General features: G+C 39.9%; 1 protein-coding gene across 1 annotated transcript in view; it reads right to left on the bottom strand.

Annotated features, from left to right (window-relative positions):
• Window positions 1-23,043, bottom strand: part of LOC126353782 (uncharacterized) — a 123,809-nt gene extending 100,766 nt beyond the window's left edge. The window contains exon 1 of the mRNA XM_050002868.1: window positions 22,826-23,043. The gene's annotated coding sequence lies outside the window, so the exon portion shown is untranslated. The remainder of the gene's footprint in view (window positions 1-22,825) is intronic.
• Between the last annotated feature and the right edge of the window lie 545 nt (window positions 23,044-23,588).

Raw genomic sequence — 23,588 nt, 5'->3', positions numbered from 1 at the left:
CCACGTATGGCCAATGCACAGCTGGCAGAAGACAACTGATTCCCTGCAAGAGGCCCGCATGCAAGACTTCCATACATTCATAGCCTCCTTAAAGACACGCAGTTTGTTGTGCGTACTGTTATGCCATTCTGTCTCCCAAAGCCATAAACCTTGTGGCCTAAGACAGAACGCAGGTCAGGTTCAGAGAAGCCAATCTCCACAAGCAGTTTCCGCGTAGCCTGTTTGGCCAGCCTGTCAGCAAGTTCACTGTCTGGGATTCCAAAGTGACTTGGGGTCCAGACAAACACCACTGAACAACTGGACCGTTCCGGAGTACAGATGGGCTCCTGGATTGTCGTTACCAAAGGATGACGAGGATAACACTGGTCGACAGCTTGTAGGCTACTCAAGGAGTCAGTACACAGAAGAAACGACTCCTCAGGGCATGAACGGATATGCTCAAGAGCAAGAGACATAGCCACCAGCTCTGCAGTGAAAGTACTGCAGCCATTGGAAAGGAATGCTGTTCAATATGTCCTACATGGACATATGCAAAGCCAACGTGACCATCAGCCATCGAGATGTCAGTGTAAACCACTTCACGGCCTCAGTACATCTCAAGAATCAACAGGAAGTGGCAGCAGAGAGCCACAGGGTTAACTGAGTCCTTAGGGCCATGTGACAGGTCCAAGTGAAGGTGTGGCCTGAGTGTACACAATGGATGTGTACGTGAATGGATCTCAAGTGTAGGTGGTAAAGGCAAGGAGCCAGTGCAGACAGAAGGGATCAGATGCGAATTGCAATTGGAAGTCCTGACCTGAGCCGCTGATGCGGGAGATGAACCGCCGTGGGTGGGAAAAGGATACGGTAATTTGGATGTGCAGAACTACAAATATGTGCAATGTAACTGGCAAGAAGTTGTGCATGCCTAACCTCCACCAGAAGCTGGTTACCGGACGCATCCTAAAACCTCTCATCGCAAGTTGAACACCACAGTGGTGTGCTGGGTCATGTAAATGGAGCACTGAGGGCACCGCTGAACCACAAACCACACTCCCATAGTCAAGACAGGATTGAACAAGAGCTCTATAGAGCTGCAGCAGCACAGAGCGATCTGCACTCCAGTTGGTGTTGCTCAGGCAGTGAAGGGCACTGAGGTGCTGCCAGCACTTCTGCTTAAGCTGACGAATTTGAGGAAGCCAAGTGAATCAGGCATCGAAAACCAGTCCTAATCATTGATATGTCTCCACTGCAGTGAGTGGATCGTCATTAAGGTAAAGTTCTGGTTCCAGATGAACGATACGACATCGACAGAAGTGCATAATGCATTACTTTGGGGCCAAAAACTGGAAACCGTGGATTAGAGCCCATGACTGCGCCTTGTGAATGGCTCTCTGTAGGTGCCACTCAGCAAGTCATCTGCATACAGAGAAGGTGTGACAGACGGCCCTACAGCTGTTGCTAGAATGTTAATGGCTATTAAATACAGAGATACACTTAATATAGAGCCCTGCATGACCTCTTTCTCCTGCATGTGGGGGAAACTATGGGAGGCACCAACTTGGAGACAGAAAGTACGAAGCAACAGGAAATGTTTGGTAAAAATCGGGTGCCGGTCTTGGAGACTCCACTCATATAATGTGGCAAGGATATGATATCACCAGGTGGTGTCATATGCTTTTCGTAAATCAAAAAAGATGCAACAAGATGTTATGCGTCTGGAAAAGGGTGTTCGGATGGCAGACTTAAGGGACAAAAGATTATCAGTGGTAGAGTGACCCTTGTGGAAACAACCCTGACATCGAGCAAGTAGGCCACACAAATCCAGGACCCAACCTACCATATGTTTGAGCAGCAACAAAGAAAGTTGGTGAGGCTGAAGGGCTGATAGCTATCCACATCAAGCGGGTTTTTGCCAGGTTTGAGCACTGGTATGATGCTGTTCTCCTGCCATTGCGATGAAAAGACACCATCACACCAGATCCAGTTAAAGATGACAAGGAGATGTCACTTGTAGTCAGACAAGAGATGTTTAAGCATCTGACTGTGGATCCGGTCTGGCCCAGAAGCTGTGATGTGGCAGCGTGCAAGGGAACTGAGGAGCTCCCATTCTGTAAATTGGGTGTTATAGGGTTCACTGTGGCTTGTAGTGAACGAGAGGAGTTTCCCTTCCATCCGCCGTTTGAGAATGCGAAAGGCTGGTGGGTAATTCTCCGATGCAGAGGCTCGTGCACAGTGTTCAGCAAAGTTCTCAGCAATCGTGTTTGTCTGGTAGATAACATGCCATTGATGGTAACGCCAGGGACACCTGTTGGCGTCAGGTACCCAAAAACACATCTGATCTTCATCCACACTTGGGAAGGTGACGTGTGGAACCCAATGGTTGAGACATACCCTCCAAACACCCCTGTTTCTGCCTTTTGATAAGCTGGCGAACAAGGGCACAGAGCCGTTTAAAGGCTATTAGGTGCTCTAGGGAAATTGCCTCAGCAACTTCCAGCGACCACCAAGGTACCGATTATCCCTCGGACCCCTATGGACACGCCAGATGAAATGAACACCTCAGCGCTCTAAGTTGGCCTGCAGCTCGTCGTCAGACTGCAAAAGGAGGTCTCTGTGGAATATAATACCCTGGACCATATATAAGCTCTTACGTGGCATGATGCTAACGGAAACACCCCCAGCGTGTCACAAGCGAGTAATGCCTGTGACTGGGCAGAGGACGCCATTTTTATCAAGACTGACCCTGGCTGCATTTTGGACAAACCCTCCACCTCCCCAAACTTGTCATCTAAATGCTCCACAAAAACTGGAGCTTCATTGAAACAAAGGAGTCCCCATCAGCTCTCATAGATACGAGGTACAGAGGTGCATAAGGTTCGCTGCCATCCTTAGCCTGGCGTTCCTCCCACGGTGTAGCCAGGGAGGAGAATGATTTAGGGTCATACTTCCTTGCATTGTACTGAGACTTGGAACACTTAGAGACTGCTGGTGAGTGATCACCAGCAAGAGATGACGTGGTACACTTCATCGCGTGTCATCTGCCTTGATGCCACACACTCTGACCAGGGGCCCTCCTGGCAGGATGGCCATTGCTGGGAGTCCCGATGTCCAAGTGTGACAGCCATCTACTCCTTGGCATTTGTGGTTAGTTAACGGCACAGACAAAAGCAGAGCAATCCCTGTGTGGTCAGGGGGCTACAGTCAACAGGGTACATGGTGGCCCCACCACAACAGACTGGCTACCATCACCATCTACATCTACATCTACATGACTACTCTGCAATTCACATTTAAGTGCTTGGCAGAGGGTTCATCGAACCACAATCATACTATCTCTCTACTATTCCACTCCCGAACAGCGAGCGGGAAAAACGAACACCTAAACCTTTCTGTTCGAGCTCTGATTTCTCTTATTTTATTTTGATGATCATTCCTACCTATGCAGGTTGAGCTCAACAAAATATTTCCGCATTCGGAAGAGAAAGTTGATGACTGAAATTTCGTAAAAAGGTCTCGCCGCGACGAAAAACGTCTTTGCTGTAATGACTTCCATCCAAACTCGTGTATCATATCTGCCACACTCTCTCCCCTATAACGTGATAATACAAAACGAGCTGCCCTTTTTTGCACCCTTTCGATGTCCTCCGTCAATCCCACCTGGTAAGGATCCCACACCGCGCAGCAATATTCTAACAGAGGACGAACGAGTGTAGTGTAAGCTGTCTTTTTAGTGGACTTGTTGCATCTTCTAAGTGTCCTGCCAATGAAACGCAACCTTTGGCTCGCCTTCCCAACAATATTATCTATGTGGTCCTTCCAACTGAAGTTGTTCGTAATTTTAACACCCAGGTACTTAGTTGAATTGACAGCCTTGAGAATTGTGCTATTTATCGAGTAATCGAATTCCAACGGATTTCTTTTGGAACTCATGTGGATCATCTCACAATTTTCGTTATTTAGCGTCAACTGCCACCTGACACACCATACAGCAATCTTTTCTAAATCGCTTTGCAACTGATACTGCTGGATATTGGGTGCAACCAAGCAAACAGGTCCATTATCATCAACAGCGCAGAAAAGGATACTGCACAGTGGATGGAGGAAAACGCGCCCAGGAGGGTGACCTTGCCCAGCAGCTGGAGAATGAGCGGAAATGCAGATCCACATTAACAAAGGATGCAAGAGATCTCAGCGCATGATGGACACAAAGCACCATTAAGGCGCCCTTCCCCAACTGGCTCGCTCTTCGGGAAAAATTGGAAAAACTGAGGTAAGACCCAACAGGGGACCATCACATAAAGGCCAAAATGTGTGAGACTCATTTTATTCACCTCTTCCAACAGGCAGGAATAACTCGGGCCTATTGTAACCCCCGAACCCGCAGGGGGACAGGGATTAGTGAACACATGATTGTCGTAGCGAGACTGAATATTGTAATCCCCAAATCCTTCAAAAATAAATGAAAAATATACCTATTCAAAAAAGCATATAAATATTCACTTGACACCTTCCTGAGAGACAATCTCCACTCCTTCTAAATTAATAATGTAAATGTAGACCAGATGTGGCTTGAATTCAAAGAAATAGTATTGGCAGCAATTACGAGATTTATACCAAATAAATTAACAAACGATGGAGCCGATTCTAATTGGCACACAAAACAGGTCATAACACTGTTAACATGGCAGAAAATCCCAAGAGACTCTGGTTGTATGTATCCTAGCAGCAAGACACAATCAATGCCTTCTCTGAGCAATAGCAATGGAAATACTATTGACGACAGTGCTGCCAAAGCAGAGTTACTAAACACAGCATTTCCCTCCACCAAAAAAGACGAAGTAAATATTCCAGAATTCGAATCAAGAACAGCTGCCAACATGAGTAATGTAGAACAGATATCCTCGGAGTAGTGCAGCAACTTAAATCACTTAACAAATGCAAGTCTTCTAGTCCAGACTGTATACCAGTTAGGTTCCTTTCAGAGTATGTTGACACAATAGCTCCATATTTAACAATCATATACAGCTGTTCACTTGACAACTGATTCATACCCAAAGACTGGAAAGTTGCACAGGTCACACTAATATTCAAGAAAGGTAGTAGGAGTAATCTACTAAATTACAGGCCCATAGCATTAATGTCGATACACAGCAGGATTTTGGAACATATATTGTGTTCAAACATCACGAATTACCTCAAAGAGAACAGTCTATTAACATGCAGTCAGCACAAATTAGAAAACATTGTTCTTGTGAAACACAGCTAGCAATTACTTACATGAAGTGTTGAGTACTACTGACAAGTGATTTCAGATCAATTCCTTATTTCTGGATTTCCGGAAGGCTTTTGACACTGAATTACACAAGCAGCTTGTAGTGAAATTGCGTGCTTATAGAATATTGTCTCAGTTATGTGACTTCCCGTCAGAGAGGTCACAGTTCGTCCTAACTGACGGAAAGTCATCGAGTAAAACAGAAGTGATTTCTGGTGTTCCCCAAGGTAGAGTTATAGACCCTTTGCTGTTTCTTATCTAAATAAACGATTTGGGAGACAACCTGAGCAGTCGTCTTAGGTTGTTTGCAGATGACACTGCTGTTTATCGACTAATAAAGTCATCAGGAAGATGAGTACCGTACAATCAACTTAACAGCTCATCCATCAAAACTGCTGGTGAGAATAATTGACAGAAGAGTGAAAAAGAAAACTGAGCATATGTTAGATGATGATCAGTTTGGTTTTCAGAAAGCTAAAGGCACCAGAGGAGGCAGCTTTGGCACTGTATTTGATAATGGAAGTAAGGCTTAAGAAATACCAAGGCACCATCATAGGATTTGTCAACCTACAAAAACCATTTGACAAAGTAAAATGGTGCAAAATGTTCAAATTTGTCAGAAAAGTAGATTAAGCTGTACAATACATACAAAACCAAGAAAGAACAATAAATTGGAAGACGAAGAATGAAGTGTTCACACGAAAAGAGGTGTAAAAAGGGCTTCAATCTGTTGTCACTATTGTTCAGTCGTTATACTTGAGAAGTAATGACAGAAATAAAAGTACAGAAATAGGTTTTAAATTCAGGTTAAAAGGATATCAATGATAATATTTGCTGAAGATATTGCTATCCTCAGTGAAAGTAAAGAAGAATTACAGCACCTGCTGAATGGAATGAAAAGTCTGATGAATACAGAATATGGATTGAGTGTAAACCAGAGAAAGACAGAACTAATGAAGAGTAGCAGAAATGAGATCAGCAATAAATTTATCATCAAAATTGTTGACCAGGAAGTGGATGAAGTTATAGAATTTTGCTACCTTGGAAACAAAATAACACATGAGAAACAAAGCAAGGACGGAATAGAAAGCAGACTAAACATAAGCACAGAAGTCTATTAGTCTCAAACATCAGCCTTAATTTGGAGCAAAGTTTCTGAGAATTTTTGTTTGGCGCACAGCCTGGTACGAAAGTGAACTGTTGACTGCATGAACACACAAAAAAAGAGAATTGAAGGGTTTGGTATGTAGTGCTGTAAAATGTTGTTGAAACTTAGATGGTCCTCAGCAGAGACAGCAAGGAAAGAAACATGTAAAGAATGCTGACAAGAGGAAGGGACTGGATGTTAGGATATATACATTAAGAAATCAATGGACAATTTACATAGTAATAGAGGGAGTGTCAGAGGGTAAAAACAGTAAGGGAAAACCGAGATTGGAATATATTCAACAAACAACTGAGGACATTGTGTGTAAGTGCTACTCTCACACCAAGAGTCAGCACACGAGAGGAAACCTAGCAAGCCACATAAACTAATCAGAAGCACAAAAAAAATGTTGCTACAACTGCTTTACACTCACCGATACCAGTTTCAACATGGATGTTCTCAAAGAGGTCACTCGATCTAACATATTTCCATTGAGAGTGGACTTCTGACCTATCTGTTCTAGGTAGTTTTCAGAGACGGCATTTATTAAAGTTTAACAGGACACCTTTTTATGCCCACCACTTACAAAATGTAATTTTCCCAATTGACTGTTAGATGATTAGTCTCCACAACTGATGATGGTATGATTGTGGAATTTGGGTACCATTCAATGAAAGTTTTCAGTAATATTTAGGTACGAGTCTGGTGTTCATAGAAGAATCCAAATAAGTTTATGCTTACACTTGATACTGCATCTTTCTCAAACAATCTCACGTGCATTTTCAACTTCTATCTCAATGCATTTGAGTTCCGTGTCTACTGCAATAAATACACTGGCTTCATTCCCCATAAACTTATGCTTTCAACACAGACTTAAATTTACGTCAAAATCTCACTGGTATCAATATTGAGTTTTAATCAGCTTACTGTACCTTGTATTAGGTGATTTCCATTGATTCTTTAGGAGCACTTTAAACTCCAGCATTTTATCGCAATTGCTTTAACGGTTAATCAGTGGGATTTTAATACTCTCACCTGTAGGGGGAATTCCTTTGGCTCTTACATTGATAATTTTAGATCTCCTGCCAATGTCATCTGGACTAGATGGAGAGTAACCTTTAAAATCTCGTCTGCATCCAAGACATGGTCAGCTACTTAATAACTGCTTCCTCCGATGTGTAGTGCACATCTGACTCATTTGGGGGGGGGGGGGGGGGGTCCTACAGTTCTCAGTCCTATGGGACAATTCTAGGAAGTTGCAGTCTAGCTAATCAAGAACCTTCAAAGCCTCTGGTTCAAGCCTTCCACTCAGCCCATAAGTAGGAGCCTACAATCTGTTCTGGGAACAGCACATCTACATCTATCTTCCAAAACACTTTACAGTCTGTGATGAAGAATATATGTAGTCTCACTTCTTCCCCATTCTTAATTTCATTCCTGAAAGACTTGTAGGTAGGAAGACTGTCAATAAATCTCCATATGAGCTCTACTTTGCCATGTACATTTTGCGAGACATGGGAGGAAGTAATACGTTGCCCAACTCTTCCTGGAACATAAACTCTCAGAACATTAACAAAATCACTCTATGATGCACAAATCAGCCATTGGAGTTTGTTGAGTATCTCTGTAACACTCACCCTCTGACTAAATTAATAAGTGACAAAACACACGGTTCTTCATTGCATCTCTTCTTTTATTCCACCCTGTACAGGATCCAGACTGACATGCAAGAATCAAGAATCAGAAAAACTTTTGTAAGTTCATTTTTCGGTACATGAACTGCATTTCATTAAGATTCTCCCAATTAATCTCAGAAATATATCACCATTTCTTACAATTTGTTTTAAGTAATCGCTGCATCTTATATTGCACCATGTGATTACCCCTATTTGTTCCGCAGTTCTCCCATTATCCAATCCTGGATTTTCCATTGTTTGACTATAACTGTTTCTAGCAGTTTGTTGCCAACAATGTGAATGAACAATAGTGGATTTATTATCTATGAATGCACAATTGCATTTTATTTATTACTTTTGGGGTCAACTGCTAGTCCCTGCACCGGTTATTGAGCCTTTTAAGATCTTCCAGCAATTCACTACTGTCTCCTGGCTTTGCTACTTCCATACAGGCAATTGCATCATCAGCATACAACTCGTGCAGCTATACATGTAATAAAGGCTCTAACACATCTCCTTCATGTACTCTTGATATTATATTTGTCGATTTTGTTCAATAACAAAACAACATGTTGAGTTCCATCGGCAAAGTAGTCTTGAATCCAGTTACAAATCTGGCTTGATAATTAGTAACCTCCTATTTTGATCAATAAAGAACAATATGGAACTGTATTGACCGCCTTCCTGAAGTCAAAGCACACGGCACCAACCTAGATGCTGGATCTCAGACAAATAGAGCGAGTTAAGCTTTGCAAGATCTCTATAATGCAGAATCTAGTTCATTTTCATAGAGCGGATTTTAATTCTCCAAAAACCTCATAATGAGTGAGCAAAAAACATGTTCCATAAAACAGCAACAGATTTGCAGTGAAATATGTGCCTATAATTATGTGCATTTGTCCACAGTCCTCCTTGAAAATGAGAAAGAAATGATTTTTTTCAGAATCACTAAGTACCCTTCAGTGCTCCAGTGACAGATGTAACTACAGCTAAAAAAGGACTCAGTGTTTTTCTGTACAGCCTCTAGGTATCTCATGTGGTCCAATTGCCTTTTGACTGTTGAGCAGTTATAGTCAATTTTCCATTCTGGGTTTCCTTATCTCAATATCTGCCACTTCAGCATTCGCATGATGATGATTTTATTTATTTATTTATTGTTCCATGGGACCAAATTAAGGAGAAGTCTTCATGGTCATGGAACGAGTCAATACATGAAATTATAACACGATAGTAGAAACAGATAAAATGAAATACAAGAAACATATTCAGGCGACAATTCATAAGTTTAAATAAAGAAAATCAACAATGTAACACTGGAATTTGCTTAATTTTTTAGCTCTTCCAGGAGCTCCTTGACAGAATAGAAGGAGTGAGCCACGAGGAAACTCTTCAGCTTAGACTTAAAAGCATTTGGGTAACTGCTAAGATTTTTGAGTTCTTGTGGTAGCTTATTGAAAATGAATGCAGCAGAATAGGGCACTCCTTTCTGCACAAGCGTCAAGGAAGTGCATTCCACATGTAGATTCGATTTCTGCCTAGTATTAATTGAGTGAAAGCTGCTAACTCTTGGGAATAAGCTAATATTGCTAACAACAAACGACATTAAAGAAAATATATACTGTGAGGGCAATGTCAGAATTCCCAGGCTATTTAATAGTGGTCGACAAGAGGTTCTCAAACTTACACCACATATAGCTCGAACAGCCCATTTTTGAGCCAAAAATACCCTTTTTGAATCTGAATTTTGACATAAGTGTATGAAAATATATCAGTTCTTGTTGAATTGAGAGTTAGAAACTGTAAAAACTGAGTCTTACTGTGATTTAGCATCAAATTATTTTTCACAAGCCACGAACTTATTTCATGAACTACATTATTTGATAGTGTTTCAATATTACACACAAGATCCTTCACTATCAAGCTGGTGTCATCAGCAAACAGAAATATTTTTGAATCACCTGTAATACTAGAAGGCATATCATTTACATAAATAAGAGACAGCAGTGGCCCCAGCACCGACCCTTGGGGAACGCCCCACTTGACAGTGCCTCATTGGGACTGAACATCACTACCACTCTCAATATTGCGAGGAATTACCCTTTGCTTTCTGTTCTTAAAGTAAAAGGTGAACCAATTGTAAGCTACTCCCCTTACTCCATAATGGTCCAACTTCTGCAGTAATATCTTGTGGTCAACACAGTCAAAAGCCTTCGTTGAATCAAAGAAAACACCTAGCGTTCGCAACCTTTTAAATAATGCATCCAAAACCTCACAGAGTAATGAGAAAATAGCATTTTCAGTTGTTAAACAATTTCTAAAATCAAACTGTACATTTGACAGCAAATTATGTGAATTTAAATGCTCCAGTAACCTTGTATATACAACCTTCTCGATATCTTTAGCAAACACCTATGGCATAGAAATAGATCTATAATTGTCAACATTTTCCCTGTCTCCCTTTTTATGAAGTGACTTCACCACCGAGTACTTTAATCAGTCAGGAAACTGACCACTCCTAAAGGAAAAGTTACAGATATGGCTAAGTACTGGGCTAACATACATAGAACAATACTTCAATATTCATGAGAGTTCTTGTTCTTTCGTGATTTAATTATTAACTCAATCTCCCTCTTGTCAGTATCATGGAGGAGCATTTTAGGTAACAGTCTCAGAACACTTTTTTCTACGAGCGCTATATGATTCCCTGTTGGGACTAGGTTTCTATTTAGTTCACCTGCTATATTCAGAAAGTGATTATTAAATACTGTACATATATGCGACTTATCAGTAACACGGACATTCCCACTACGCACTGATTCTATATCCTCACCTGTTCCTGCAGACCAGCCACTTCCTTTACGACTGACCATATGGTTTTAATTTTATCCTGAGACTTATCTATTCTATCTGCATACCCCATACTTTTTGCCTTCCTAATAACTTTTTTAAGCACCTTACAATACTGTTTGTAATGGGCTGCTGCATTTAGATTTTGACTGTTTCTAACATTTTGATATAATTGCCACTTTGTTCTACAGGATATTCTTATCCCTCTAGTCAGCCACCCAGGCTGCCTGTTTGTGTTAGTACCCTATTTTGAACGTTCTAATGGAAAGCAAGAGTACGAGAAAAGTCTTGAGGAAAACATTATATTTATCGTCTACCGTCTACTGTATCAGCACTATAAACATCTTGCCACTCTTGTTCCTTGATGTTTACAAAGGTCTCTACAGCAACTGGATCAGCTTTCCTAAAAAGTTAATAACTATATTTAACATGTGTTGCAGCACAAAAATCTTTTCGAGTTAAAACATGTGCATCGTGATCTGAAAGGTCATTCACTTTTTTGCTAACAGAATGCCCTTCTAGTAATGAGGAATGAATAAAAATGTTGTCTATGGTTGTTCTACTGTTCCCTTGCACTCTCGTTGGAAAGAATACGGTTTGCATAAGATTATATGAATTAAAGAGGTCTACCAGCATCCTCTTCCTTGCACAATCACTTATACAATTAATATTGAAGTCACCACATATAATTAACTTTTTGTATTTCCTATAAAGTGAACCAAGAACCGCCTCTAGCTTTAGCAAAAATGTTGTGAAATCAGAGTCTGGGGATCTATAAATAACAAAAGTTAGAAGTTTAACTCCACTAAATTTAACAATACCTGCACAACATTCAAACACCTTTTCAGTGCAGTACTTTGAAACATCAATTGACTCAAATGGGATACAGTTTTTTACATACATGGCTACTCCCCCACACTGCAAAGAGCTCCTAGAAAAGCTGCCAGCCAACCTGTATCCTGATAAAGGAAGCCTCTGAATTATCTCCTTATTTAAGAAATGTTCAGATATACCAATAATTTCAGAGTCAACATCTATAAGCAGTTCACTAACTTCATCTCTAATACCTTGTATATTTTGATGAAATATACTAATTCCCTCATAACTCAGATACCTATGCTTTGTCGAAAGTGGTTTCTTTGTTTGAGAGACTTCCCTTAAGCAGGAATACCTATCAGCAGACTTCAATCTAAAAAAGGTGCAGCTCTAACACCCACTAGTACAGGAATTTTCCATGAGTGATTCCACCACCCCCACCTATGCTTCACCTATAAGCTTTGCCAACCTCCCCTTCCCATACCTGTTGAGGTGCAGGCCATGTCTAGTGAAACCCGTCCTGCTGATAGACTCCATCGACACCACTGAAATGTGACTCATGCCTTCTGTCTTCAGTGCACCCCAAGTCTCATGTTATTATGCTTGACGGCTGTAATAAGATGAGGCTGATCATGACACTGAAACAGTTCCACGAAATACACATTCGTGTTGCCAGTCTGAGTGGCTATCTTTTCCAGGTCAGCATCTATGTTATACTCCCCTTCCCTATCAATACTATTACCAGCCCCACCCACAATCACTACCTGATCCTCTTTAGTAAAATCTCTACATAACCCCTCTATGTTAACAGTCACCTGAGCCAATCCTGCATTCGGCTTCACAATGCTGGTGACCTAGTACTCACTCCCAAACACTTCCTGCAACTGCTGACCTACACCTCTACCATGAGAACTACCAACAACAGAACGTTCTTCTTTCTCTTAGACTTTGCAACTGTCCTAGCCACCATAACTGCTGAGGTCTGCTGCATACTTCCTACATATACAGCTACTAGAGGTTCCTCTCCACTAGACTCTGACAGTTGGTCATATCTATTGCAAACACCAATAGTGAAACTATCTGAAAATCTCCTTTTCCTAGCAGATCTCTTGCCAACAGCCAGCTCCCATTCCCCAACCCCCTTCTCCCTCCTCATCCTATCTACTCCTCCTGTGTGTTTTTCAACTGCACCTGAAGGGCTCAGATCTTACGCTCCTGTTTCTCTATCAACTTACTCTTGCTACATAACCTGCAGTTCCAGGAGAGGATCTCACCAGAATGCCCACTGGCTTCCCCACTGCATCCCCCCCCCCCCCCCCCAAGTGAAAATACTTCGAACAAGTCTCACACCGCAATCCATTACTCACGAACCTTCGGCAAAGCCCACACTTCTCACTCATGGTAAAATTTTACAGTTATTGAAACAAGAAAACTACTTTATCTAAGTTCCGCTAGTACAATAAGATGATGTTAAAATAAACTTACTACAATAATCACAAACTTACTCTACAAGAGAAGTAACTACTATTATTTAAAAGTATTAATCAACAGCAAATGAGAATATAACAAAAGACTAACACAGAAAAAAAAAATCAAATGTCTAATGACACAGTAACGAAACTTAAAACAGTTCCCACAAATTTCTTCTAAAATTATTTCACCAGAAAACACCAAGAACACCGGTTGAAGACTACTAAAGTTCCTAAATAAACCACTATACACAAACAATTAATTAGTATTTAGCTTTCGATGTGCCGCTACTGCTGCAACTGGTCAGTGCGGAATGTAAACACAGATAAGAGTTTAACAAGGAACAATATTGTGATCTCCCTCAACGGAACCATTTCAAAAAACTTAATTCAGTAATTCAGCCTTCTGTCATTTTCCATTTTGGTGCCAGTAAGGTCACTGAGTAACTAAATAGATGAATTTGATGCACGTCTACACTTACATAACACTAAAACTTCTTAGGTTCTTTGCACATAGGCTGGGAAAATTTTAATTTTGAATTCATTAACTGCCTTTCCTGTTGCACACTACGATTATTTTGGGTTTGGGTTCTGAACTCAAGCAGCAAGTGTCATTAATTCCAACATAGGCTACAATTTGCAATGTCATTCATTCCAACATAAGCTACAATTTGCAATTGGTTGCACCCAGCACTTTCAATAGCCACCAGCAGAATATCTCCCACTCCCATAACTTTTTCTTGAGGAATGTTATATCAAAACGACACAGGTACACATTGTGGAAGTTGTCAAACACTTTATTTATTTCAGTTTCACTGAAGACTTTCTCCCATATTTTCCTCAATGGAACTAGATTAAAAGTCTAATGTTTTCATCGGTGAATTAATTCTTTTCAATAATTTGTATCTGTGGCCTCCAATTTCTGTCAATGTTCAGCTCAACTGACAAAAGCTGAGTTTCATGGACACTGTAGCTTATGTTTATATTGCAAACTCTTTATTATCACACAGTCTTATAAAATGTGGTCAATTGTAATTTTGCTTTCAACAGATATAAAAGTCGGACACTTTACTTGGTTCTGGCAGGACTAAATATGAAAAATTACCTTCTTGGTATTTTTCTGACCCTGCCATGGCCTTCAGTTTTGTAGATTATATAACTGTATCATAGAACACAGGAATAAGACTATGTTTAGAGTAGGGAAACATTAATTACGATGTCCCACAAGATTCAATGCTTTACTTACAATTGTTTATCAACTAACTAAATGATTTTCCAAGGAATCTGGAGAACTCTTCAAAATCTTTAATATTTGCTGATGATGATGCAAGTATCCTAATAATGGGCCCAAACACATCCTTTATAGACAGAGTCCAGATTATAATGGAACAGGTTTACAAAAGGTTCACAGGCTACAACTTAACTCTTTGAACCTAGAAAAACTCACATTATGCAGTTTGAAAAAAATGAAAATGACAAACATGTATAAGGATGTATGGGCATAGTTGAACCGTTATAGCCCATTTTCTATTCTATGGTCCCTAATCTCAGCATTCATATGATGCTTTATACAAGGAACAACATTATGATCTTCCTGCCATGCTGTGTGTGCCTGTTAATGACCTGTTCCTCATCCAAGAAGGCTATCTTCTACAGCAGAATTTATAGAAAACAAAGTGTGAATATATTAATGGTGTAATCCCAAAACTAGTTGTTATGGTATTCAGGATTATTCGATGATGAATTTGCAAAATTTGCGGACTCTGTTTGAATTTCCTAGGCATCTAGATCCATAATATTCTGAGATGGAATTAGCTCATGAATAGATTAATCAAAATTGTAAACTTTCTGCACTTTGCATTCACAAAAGTACTTACTCTGCAGAAGAGTTCAATACGTTTATTATACAGGGTGTTACGAAAAGGTACAGCCAAACTTTCAGGAAACATTCCTCACACACAAAGAAAGAAAATATGTTATGTGGACATGTGTCCAGAAACGCTTACTCTCCAAGTTAGAGCTCATTTTATTACGTCTCTTCAAATCACATTAATCATGGAATGGAAACACACAGCAACAGAACGTACCAGTGTGACTTCAAACACTTTGTTACAGGAAATGTTCAAAATGTCCTCCGTTAGCGAGGTTACATGCATCCACCCTCCGTCGCATGGAATACCTGATGAGCTGATGCAACCCTGGCGAATGGCGTATTGTATCACAGCCGTCCACAATACGAGCACGAAGAGTCTCTACACTTGGTACCGGGATTGAGTAGACAAGAGCTTTCAAATGCCCCCATAAATGAAAGTCAAGAGGGTTGAGATCAGGAGAGCGTGGAGACCATGGAATTGGTCCGCTTCTACCAATCCATCGGTCACCGAATCTGTTGTTGAGAAGCGTACGAACACTTCGACTGAAATGTGCAGGAGCTCCATCGTGCATGAACCACATGTTGTGTCGTACTTGTAAAGGCACATGTTCTAGCAGCACAGGTAGAGTATCCCGTATGAAATCATCATAAACTGCTTCATTGAGCGTAGGTGGAAGAACATGGGGCCCAATAAAGACATCACCAACAATGCCTGTCCAAACGTTCACAGAAAATCTGTGTTGATGACGTGATTGCACAATTGCGTGCGGATTCTCGTCAGCCCACACATGTTGATTGTGAAAATTTACAATTTGATCACGTTTGAATGAAGCCTCATCCGTAAAGAGAACATTTGCACTGAAATGAGGATTGACACATTCTTGGATGAACCATTCACAGAAGTGTACCCGTGGAGGCCAATCAGCTGCTGATAGTGCCTGCACATGCTGTACACGGTACGGAAACAACTGGTTCTCCCGTAGCACTCTCCATACTGTGCCGTGGTCAACATTGCCTTGTACAGCAGCAACTTCTCTGACGCTGACATTAGGGTTATCGTCAACTGCACGAAGAATTGCCTCGTCCATTGCAGGTGTCCTCGTCATTCTAGGTCTTCCCCAGTCGCGAGTCATAGGCTGGAATGTTCCGTGCTCCCTAAGACGCCGATCAATTGCTTCGAACGTCTTCCTGTCGGGACACATTCGTTCTGGAAATCTGTATCGATACAAACGTACCGCGCCATGGCTATTGCCCGTGCTAATCCATACATCAAATGGGCCTCTGACAACTCCGCATTTGTAAACATTGCACTGACTGCAAAATCACGTTCGTGATGCTAGTACTGTAGAGCAATGAGTTGCATGTCAACACAAGCACCGAAGTCAACATTACCTTCCTTCAATTGGGCCAACTGGCGGTTAATCGAGGAAGTTCAGTACATACAGACGAAACTAAAATGAGCCCTAACATGGAAATTAAGTGTTTCCAGACACATGTCCACATAACATCTTTTCTTTATTTGTGTGTGAGGAATGTTTCCTGAAAATTTGGCCGTAGCTTTTTGTAACACCCTGTATAAAGTTGAAAATAAGACATCTCTTCGCGAACTTAGTAATTGTGACACATGGGTACCAATAAATTTTCCTCCTCGTGACATTTAATTAATAACAAGAATAAATTTAAGATGAATTATACAACCCACAACCAAAAGTAAAAAATTATTTCCTTATACACTACTTAGAGCTTGGAATTGAGTTTTATATTCTGGTGCAAAAGTCCATAACAAACGCACAGTAGACATCAGGCAGGAACCTTTAAATACCCAGATTTTCAAGCACAAAGTAAAAATGCTTTACAAGCTACTCCTCCTATAATTTATTAGAATATATAGACTCAGTTATCAAAGTACCCATTAACTCTAACCTTCATTTTAAATAGGTTCTGAATTTTCAAGTGCATAAATAGCTGATAGTGTTGTGCATAATTGGCACTTTTTTAGATTAAAAAAAGAGGTCCCGAGTAGTGCAAAACAAGAAGCAGAATCATTTTTTGGTCAAAGCACCTGTTTTGCACCTAATGTATTTATACATATGTTAAACAATCTAGAACTAATTATTCATAACCATTAGTACGGGTAGATTAGCATTAGACAATATCTGTTCTTAGTATACTTTATATAAGTATGCTGCCTGGCTGTGTGTGCCTGTTAATGACTTGTTAATCATTTCAGAAGGCTATCCTCTATAGTAGAACTTATGGAAAATGAAGTTTGAAACAGTTAATGCTGTAATCCCTTAACTAGTGATTATGATATACAGGATGATTCGAGGATGACTTTACAAACTTTCAGGGATGATGGAGAAGGACAAATGTATCAATTTGAGGTAAGGAACCCTGGTCTGGAAATGACTGAGTCAAAAGGTATAAGTGAAAAACATTGTCGTATGAGATGTGGATGCTCTGTCATTGGCTACTGACTGCAATGGGTGCAACTGGCTGCCAATAGTGGCTCATGTTGGCATGAATGACACCTGTCGCATGGGTTCTGACACCATCCTCACTTCCCTTCGGCAGATGGTTGATATGTTGAAAGCAACTAGTTCCTCTGGTTTGGTGCAGAGTGGAAGATATAAGCCAGAGATCACACTGGCACCAAAATAGGAAATGACAGTGAAAAGTCCGAAATACTGAATTTGAGCTTCTGAAATTGTTCCACCGCAGATGATCAGAATGTGGTCCCTCCTTTCCAACATCATATAAACACTGTAATGGCAAATACTGGGATGCGTGATTGTGAAATAGAAAAGGAACTACAGTTTCTTAGTAATGGAAAGGCATCACAACCAAATAACATACACGTTATATTCGACAAACATCTTGCAAAAGAAACTGTTCCCCTTCTAACAGCAGTTTATCATAGGCTTTTGGAGCAAAGAAGGGTACCTAGTGACTGGACAAAAAGAGCAGGTAATTCCCTTTTTCAAGAAAGGTCATAGGACAGATGCACATAATTATAGGCCTATATTGTCAATCTGTCGTAGAATTACAATGCTTTTTGAGAACAAGAGTCTCCTATATAAAAATCAACATGGATTCTGCAAACCGTAATAGTGGGGAACTCTGTTCTTCTACGAGACAAACAGTCCTGTAGAAATTGGAACTCAGGTTGATGCCACATGCCTTGACTTCACGAAGGCATTTGACACTGTACCATGTCATTTAGTGAAAAAAATAAAAGCTTACCAAGTATTGGACCAGATTTGTGACCGGGTTTGAGATTCCTTTGCAGAGAGAACTCAACATGTTGCTGTTAGTGAAACAAAATCGACAGATGTTGAGGTAATTACTGGAGCACCAAAAGGAAGTGTGATAGGGACGTTATTGTTTACAATGTAGGCCTATATAAATGAGCTTGTAGTAAGCATTGGAAGCTCCTTGAGACCGTCTGTAGGTGATGCAGTTGTCTATAAGAAAGTAGCAACACCAGAAAAGTGTAGTGATTTGCAAAAGGATCTGCAGAGGATGAATGGTGCCGGGACAGGTAGTGGATCCTGAACATGGATAAGTGTAATATATTGTGCATACATACAAGAAGAAATCCACTACCGCACAAATACACCATTAATGACAAATTGCTGGAAAAGAAGTGGCTTACAAAACACATCTTTGACCAGGTCTTGAATATTGTTTATCACTCTGGGTCCTCTAGAGTTAGGACTAATGAAAGAGTGAGAAAAGAGCCTATGAAGAGTGATCCATCACAGGATCATTTAATTGGCGCAACTGTGTTACAGAAGTGCTCAATAAATTCCAGTGACAACACTACAGGAAAGGTAGGCCTATACTACTGAAATTCTGAGAGAGTATGTTCTGGGAAGAGTAGGGCAACATATTACTTTTCCCATACACATCTCACAAAATAACCACAATGAGAAATTTTGAGACATTAGAGCCAATACAGTGTAGCCTATTCCCATTGTTATTCAATCTAAACACTGAGCATGCAATGAACGAAACCATGAAGAAATTTGTAAAGGGAATTCAAGTCTAAGGTAAAGAAATGAGAACTTTCAGGTTTGTTGATGACATTGTAATGGTGTCAGACAAGATAGGCCTTGGAAGATAAGTTGAATGGAATGGAAAGTGTCTTGAAAAGATATTAGACAACAAACATCAACAAAAGGAAAAAAGGGTAATAGGATGTTGTGGAATTAAATCAGGAAATGCTTGATGAATTAGCTCAGGAAATAAGACACTAAAAGTAGCAATGGAGCTTTGACATTTGGACAGCTAAATAACTGATACTAGTCAAAGTAGAGAGAATATAAAATTCAGAGACATCAGCAAGAAAAGCATTTCTGAAATAAAGGAAAATAGTGATTCAGCAAATTAATTTATATAATAGGAATTACTTTCTGAAGATTTCTGTACGGAATGTGGCCTAGTACAGAAGTGAAACATGGCCAATAAACAGTTAAGACAAAAAGGGAAGAGTAGTTTTTGAAATGTGGTGCTAAAGAAGGATGCCGAAGATCTGATTGCTGAACTGATTAACTAATAAGGATGCACTTACTCAAAATGAGAGAAAAAGCAACTTGCAGCACAAGTTGACTGTAAGGGATTTGTTGGTAGGGCACTCCCTGAGGCATCAACGAATTAGCAGTTTTGTAATACAGGAATGTATGTGAAGACCTAGGCAAAAATACAGTAAGCAGGTTCAGATTAATGTAGAGATGACATGGCTTGCACATGACAAGAATGGTGTGGTAAGCTGCATCTAACTAATCTTCAGATTGAATACAACAACAAACTGCAAAATTTGCAAGAAATACTTTTCAATTTTCACATAGGGCATTCAGGAATGAAAGGGTCCAGTTCTACCTGTCTGCTCTGACGCATGATATAACTGTTGTGTGACATCACTGAGGCACACCATATTACAAATGGATTATGTTTGTGAAAGGCATGTTGGAGTAAGCAGTGGCGCAATCTAGTGTGTGGTATTTGTTTCTAAATTAATTTAGGCTGATGTTAGTGAGATATTGACCTTGGTGCTGTGTGTTACTCAATGTTGTGAGAGTTTGTTTTTTACTGCCTTGGCAGGGTGTTGTTTCTGTCTGGTTAGTTACTGAGCACCAATTTATTTTCGGTTTTGAAATTGTTCATCATGTTGTTAAAGGGTTTCAAAGTTATTCTTTTGGAGTTTTGTTTGGTACTATCTATGGATGTTACAACAAAGTTTACTACTCATTTGTTGGTTGTTGCTATGGGCGACAAGATGGTGTATAAAATAAAGTTCTCCAGTTATATGGTAACATGGCAGAATGTGCGAAGTGTCAGCCGTAAGCGTATGCAAAAGTTATGAAACTGAGCCAAGTCTCTACTTCTATAGCAAGCAATGTTTTCAGTGGGTTTCAGTACTGGTGTTAGTGGGGTGCCTGGTATCGTTGCTTTCCTTTGAGGTCAAAAGAAAGATTTGACTCGAGATTTATTTATTTTGTTGTGTTTGTTATTTTTCAGTCTTATCTTAGAATATAGATTAAGGAAGGGCAAACCTACGTTTCTAGCATTTGTAGACTTAGAGAAAGCTTTTGACAATGTTGACTGGAATAATCTCTATCAAATTCTGAAGGTGGCAGGGATAAAATACAGGGAGCGAAAGGCTATTTACAATTTGTACAGAAACCAGATGGCAGTTATAAGAGTCGAGGGACATGAAAGGGAAGCAGTGGTTGGGAAGGGGGTGAGACAGGGTTGTAGTCTCTCCCCGATGTTATTCAATCTGTATATTGAGCAAGCAGTGAAGGAAACAAAAGAAAAATTCAGAGTAGCTATTAAAATCCATGGAGAAGAAATAAAAACTTTGAGGTTCGCCGATGACACTGTAATTCTGTCAGAGACAGAAAAGGACTTGGAAGAGCAGCTGAAGGGAATGGACAGTGTATTGAAAGGAGGGTATAAGATGAACATCAACAAAAGCAAAACGAGGATAATGGAATGTAGTCGAAGTAAGTCGGGTGATGCTGAGGGAATTAGATTAGGAAATAAGACACTTAAAGTAGTGAAGGAGTTTTGTTATTTGGGTAGCAAAATAACTGATGATGGTCGAAGTAGAGAGGATATAAAATGTAGACTACCAATGGCAAGGAAAGCATTTCTGAAGAAGAAATAATTGTTAACATCGAGTATAGATTTAAGTGTCAGGAAGTCATTTCTGAAAGTATTTGTATGGAGTGTAGCCATGTATGGAAGTGAAACGTGGACAATAAATAGTTTGGACAAGAAGAGAATAGAAGCTTTTGAAATAAGTTGCTACAGAAGAATGCTGAAGATTAGATGGGTAGATCACATAACTAATGAGGAAGTATTGAATAGGATTGGGGAGAAGTGAAGTTTGAGGCACAACTTGACCAGAAGAAGGGATCGGTTGGTAGGACATGTTCTGAGGCATCAAGGGATCGCCAATTTAGTATTGGAGGGCAGTGTGGAGGGTAAAAATCATAGGAGACCAAGAGATGAATACACTAGGCCGATTCAGAAGGATGTAGGTTGCAGTAGGTACTGGGAGATGATGAAGCTTGCAGAGGATAGAGTAGCATGGAGAGCATCAAACCAGTCTCAGGACTGAAGACCACATCATCATTTTTCGGTATAGTTTGTTTTAGAATGATGACAGTCTTACTTGTCTCCGCCCACGACCTTCTACTACAAGTGCCATTAGTTTCATTTTATTGCTGAAGTGAAATATTTTGCATGGTTAAATATATTTGTTCGTCGGTATATTTGGTGACTTCATGGTTGCCATATTGTATACAATGGGAATAGGAGTGTCCGCCATCTTTATGACTCCAGGGATCAAAACATACATGTGGAATCGGTCACTTACATATTGCCGAGTGTTCCAACCGAGAAATTAAAATCTAATGAATCGTCTACACAGTTCAAACCCTTTGTCTCTTGTCAGGTTTTGACACTTTGCTGTTGCGACAAATTATAGGAAATAATCCACAAAAATAACCTGTTTTTCACATTCATTATTACTTCTACTGTGCTGAGACTACATCCAGAAATCGTAGGTAATAAGCTCTTCTATATCTAGTGATCATGTATAGTTACAAAAGATATAAACTACGACTCCAAAGTTTCCAATTCAAGTTGAGTGCATCAAAAAACTGTACAAGAACGAAATAATTTCGAGCATTGCTGTGCAGAATTGTGATACAATTTTTTGACGTCGAGTTTAATGTGAGATAGTCAATGCAGATTAGTAAGTACCCACGTGTCTCAAACCCTCGAATAAAACGCCCTGCGCAAGTAACTTTATTCTGTATCTAGCACAATTCTGGATTTGATACTGTATATTCATAAGGCGGAAAATAAAGGTGTTTAATATAAACAAAGGAGTATGATTTTCTTGCGGCCCGTTCCTGTGTACTTCGAGGGTCGCAACACAGATACCAATTGTTTCTCATTATTATTTTGGTGGGGCGTGTAAGAGTTAACTCTATACATCAGGTTCATTCCTGTAAAATGTTAATTATCACCAAAAGGTTACTAATAACACGTGATGCAAACGTTCTTAAACTATCTAAAAATGATGAGTATTTTTTTTTCTTTAATTGTTGCGTAGCTGTTGCATCCGTATAATTTGATTTTCGTTAAGAGAGCAGTTAGTTCTCGCTCTGAGCACTATGGGACTAGCAGTTAGTTCTAAATACGCTACAATTGTAACGTGTCATTTACCTCCCGTCTATCAGCAACACAATATTAAAGCATATGGTGGATATATACGCCAATCCTTCCAAAGCACGAAGTTATTTACTTAATTTCTCCAACGGTCACACTTTTAACCTCTTTCCTTAGCTTCACATATAAACAAACACTAAATGATTCGATACATCGAATGCAGATGGAATGGTATTTCTCATGGATGAACACTGTTGGTGCCACTAAACAGGTGCCAATTAACTTTCACGTCATCTTAATCAGCTTACGGCCAATTCGCACCTGATGCAACGTGTCGTCAAAACGTTCTTCAATGCATTTGAAGGCGTAACACAAGCCGTCAGCGTCAAGTCTATGTTCCACTGCCCTCACTCATTTCCAATAGTGGTTTCGAGCTTTTATATCATCTTAATCTGCAGTTAATTATTCTCTTTTATTTTGTGGCAAGTTTCGGAAAGGTCTACATCAACTTGCATATTTTTCTTCTTTACAATGTTCTCCCATAAGCCAGGCTACGTATCTGAGAACAAAAACGATATACGTTTTACAATAACAGAACACAGCTGAGATGTATATTATACACAAGTAAGAACATAAGTTGATGAAGCAATTTTCAGGATATATGTGAAAAAATCAGATCTATAGACAGAGAAAAGTACAGTTGTTTATGACGTTATTAACTACGTAAAAAATGGTGCAAATCACTCTGAGCAATATGGGACTTAACTTCTGAGGTCATCAGTCCCCTAGAACTTAGAACTACTTAAACGTAACTAAACTA

This window comes from Schistocerca gregaria, chromosome 3 (genome assembly GCF_023897955.1).
Source record: "Schistocerca gregaria isolate iqSchGreg1 chromosome 3, iqSchGreg1.2, whole genome shotgun sequence".
NCBI lineage: Eukaryota > Metazoa > Arthropoda > Insecta > Orthoptera > Acrididae > Schistocerca > Schistocerca gregaria.
The sequence above is the reverse complement of the archived record's forward strand: the minus strand, read 5'-3'. Positions and strand labels throughout refer to the sequence as shown.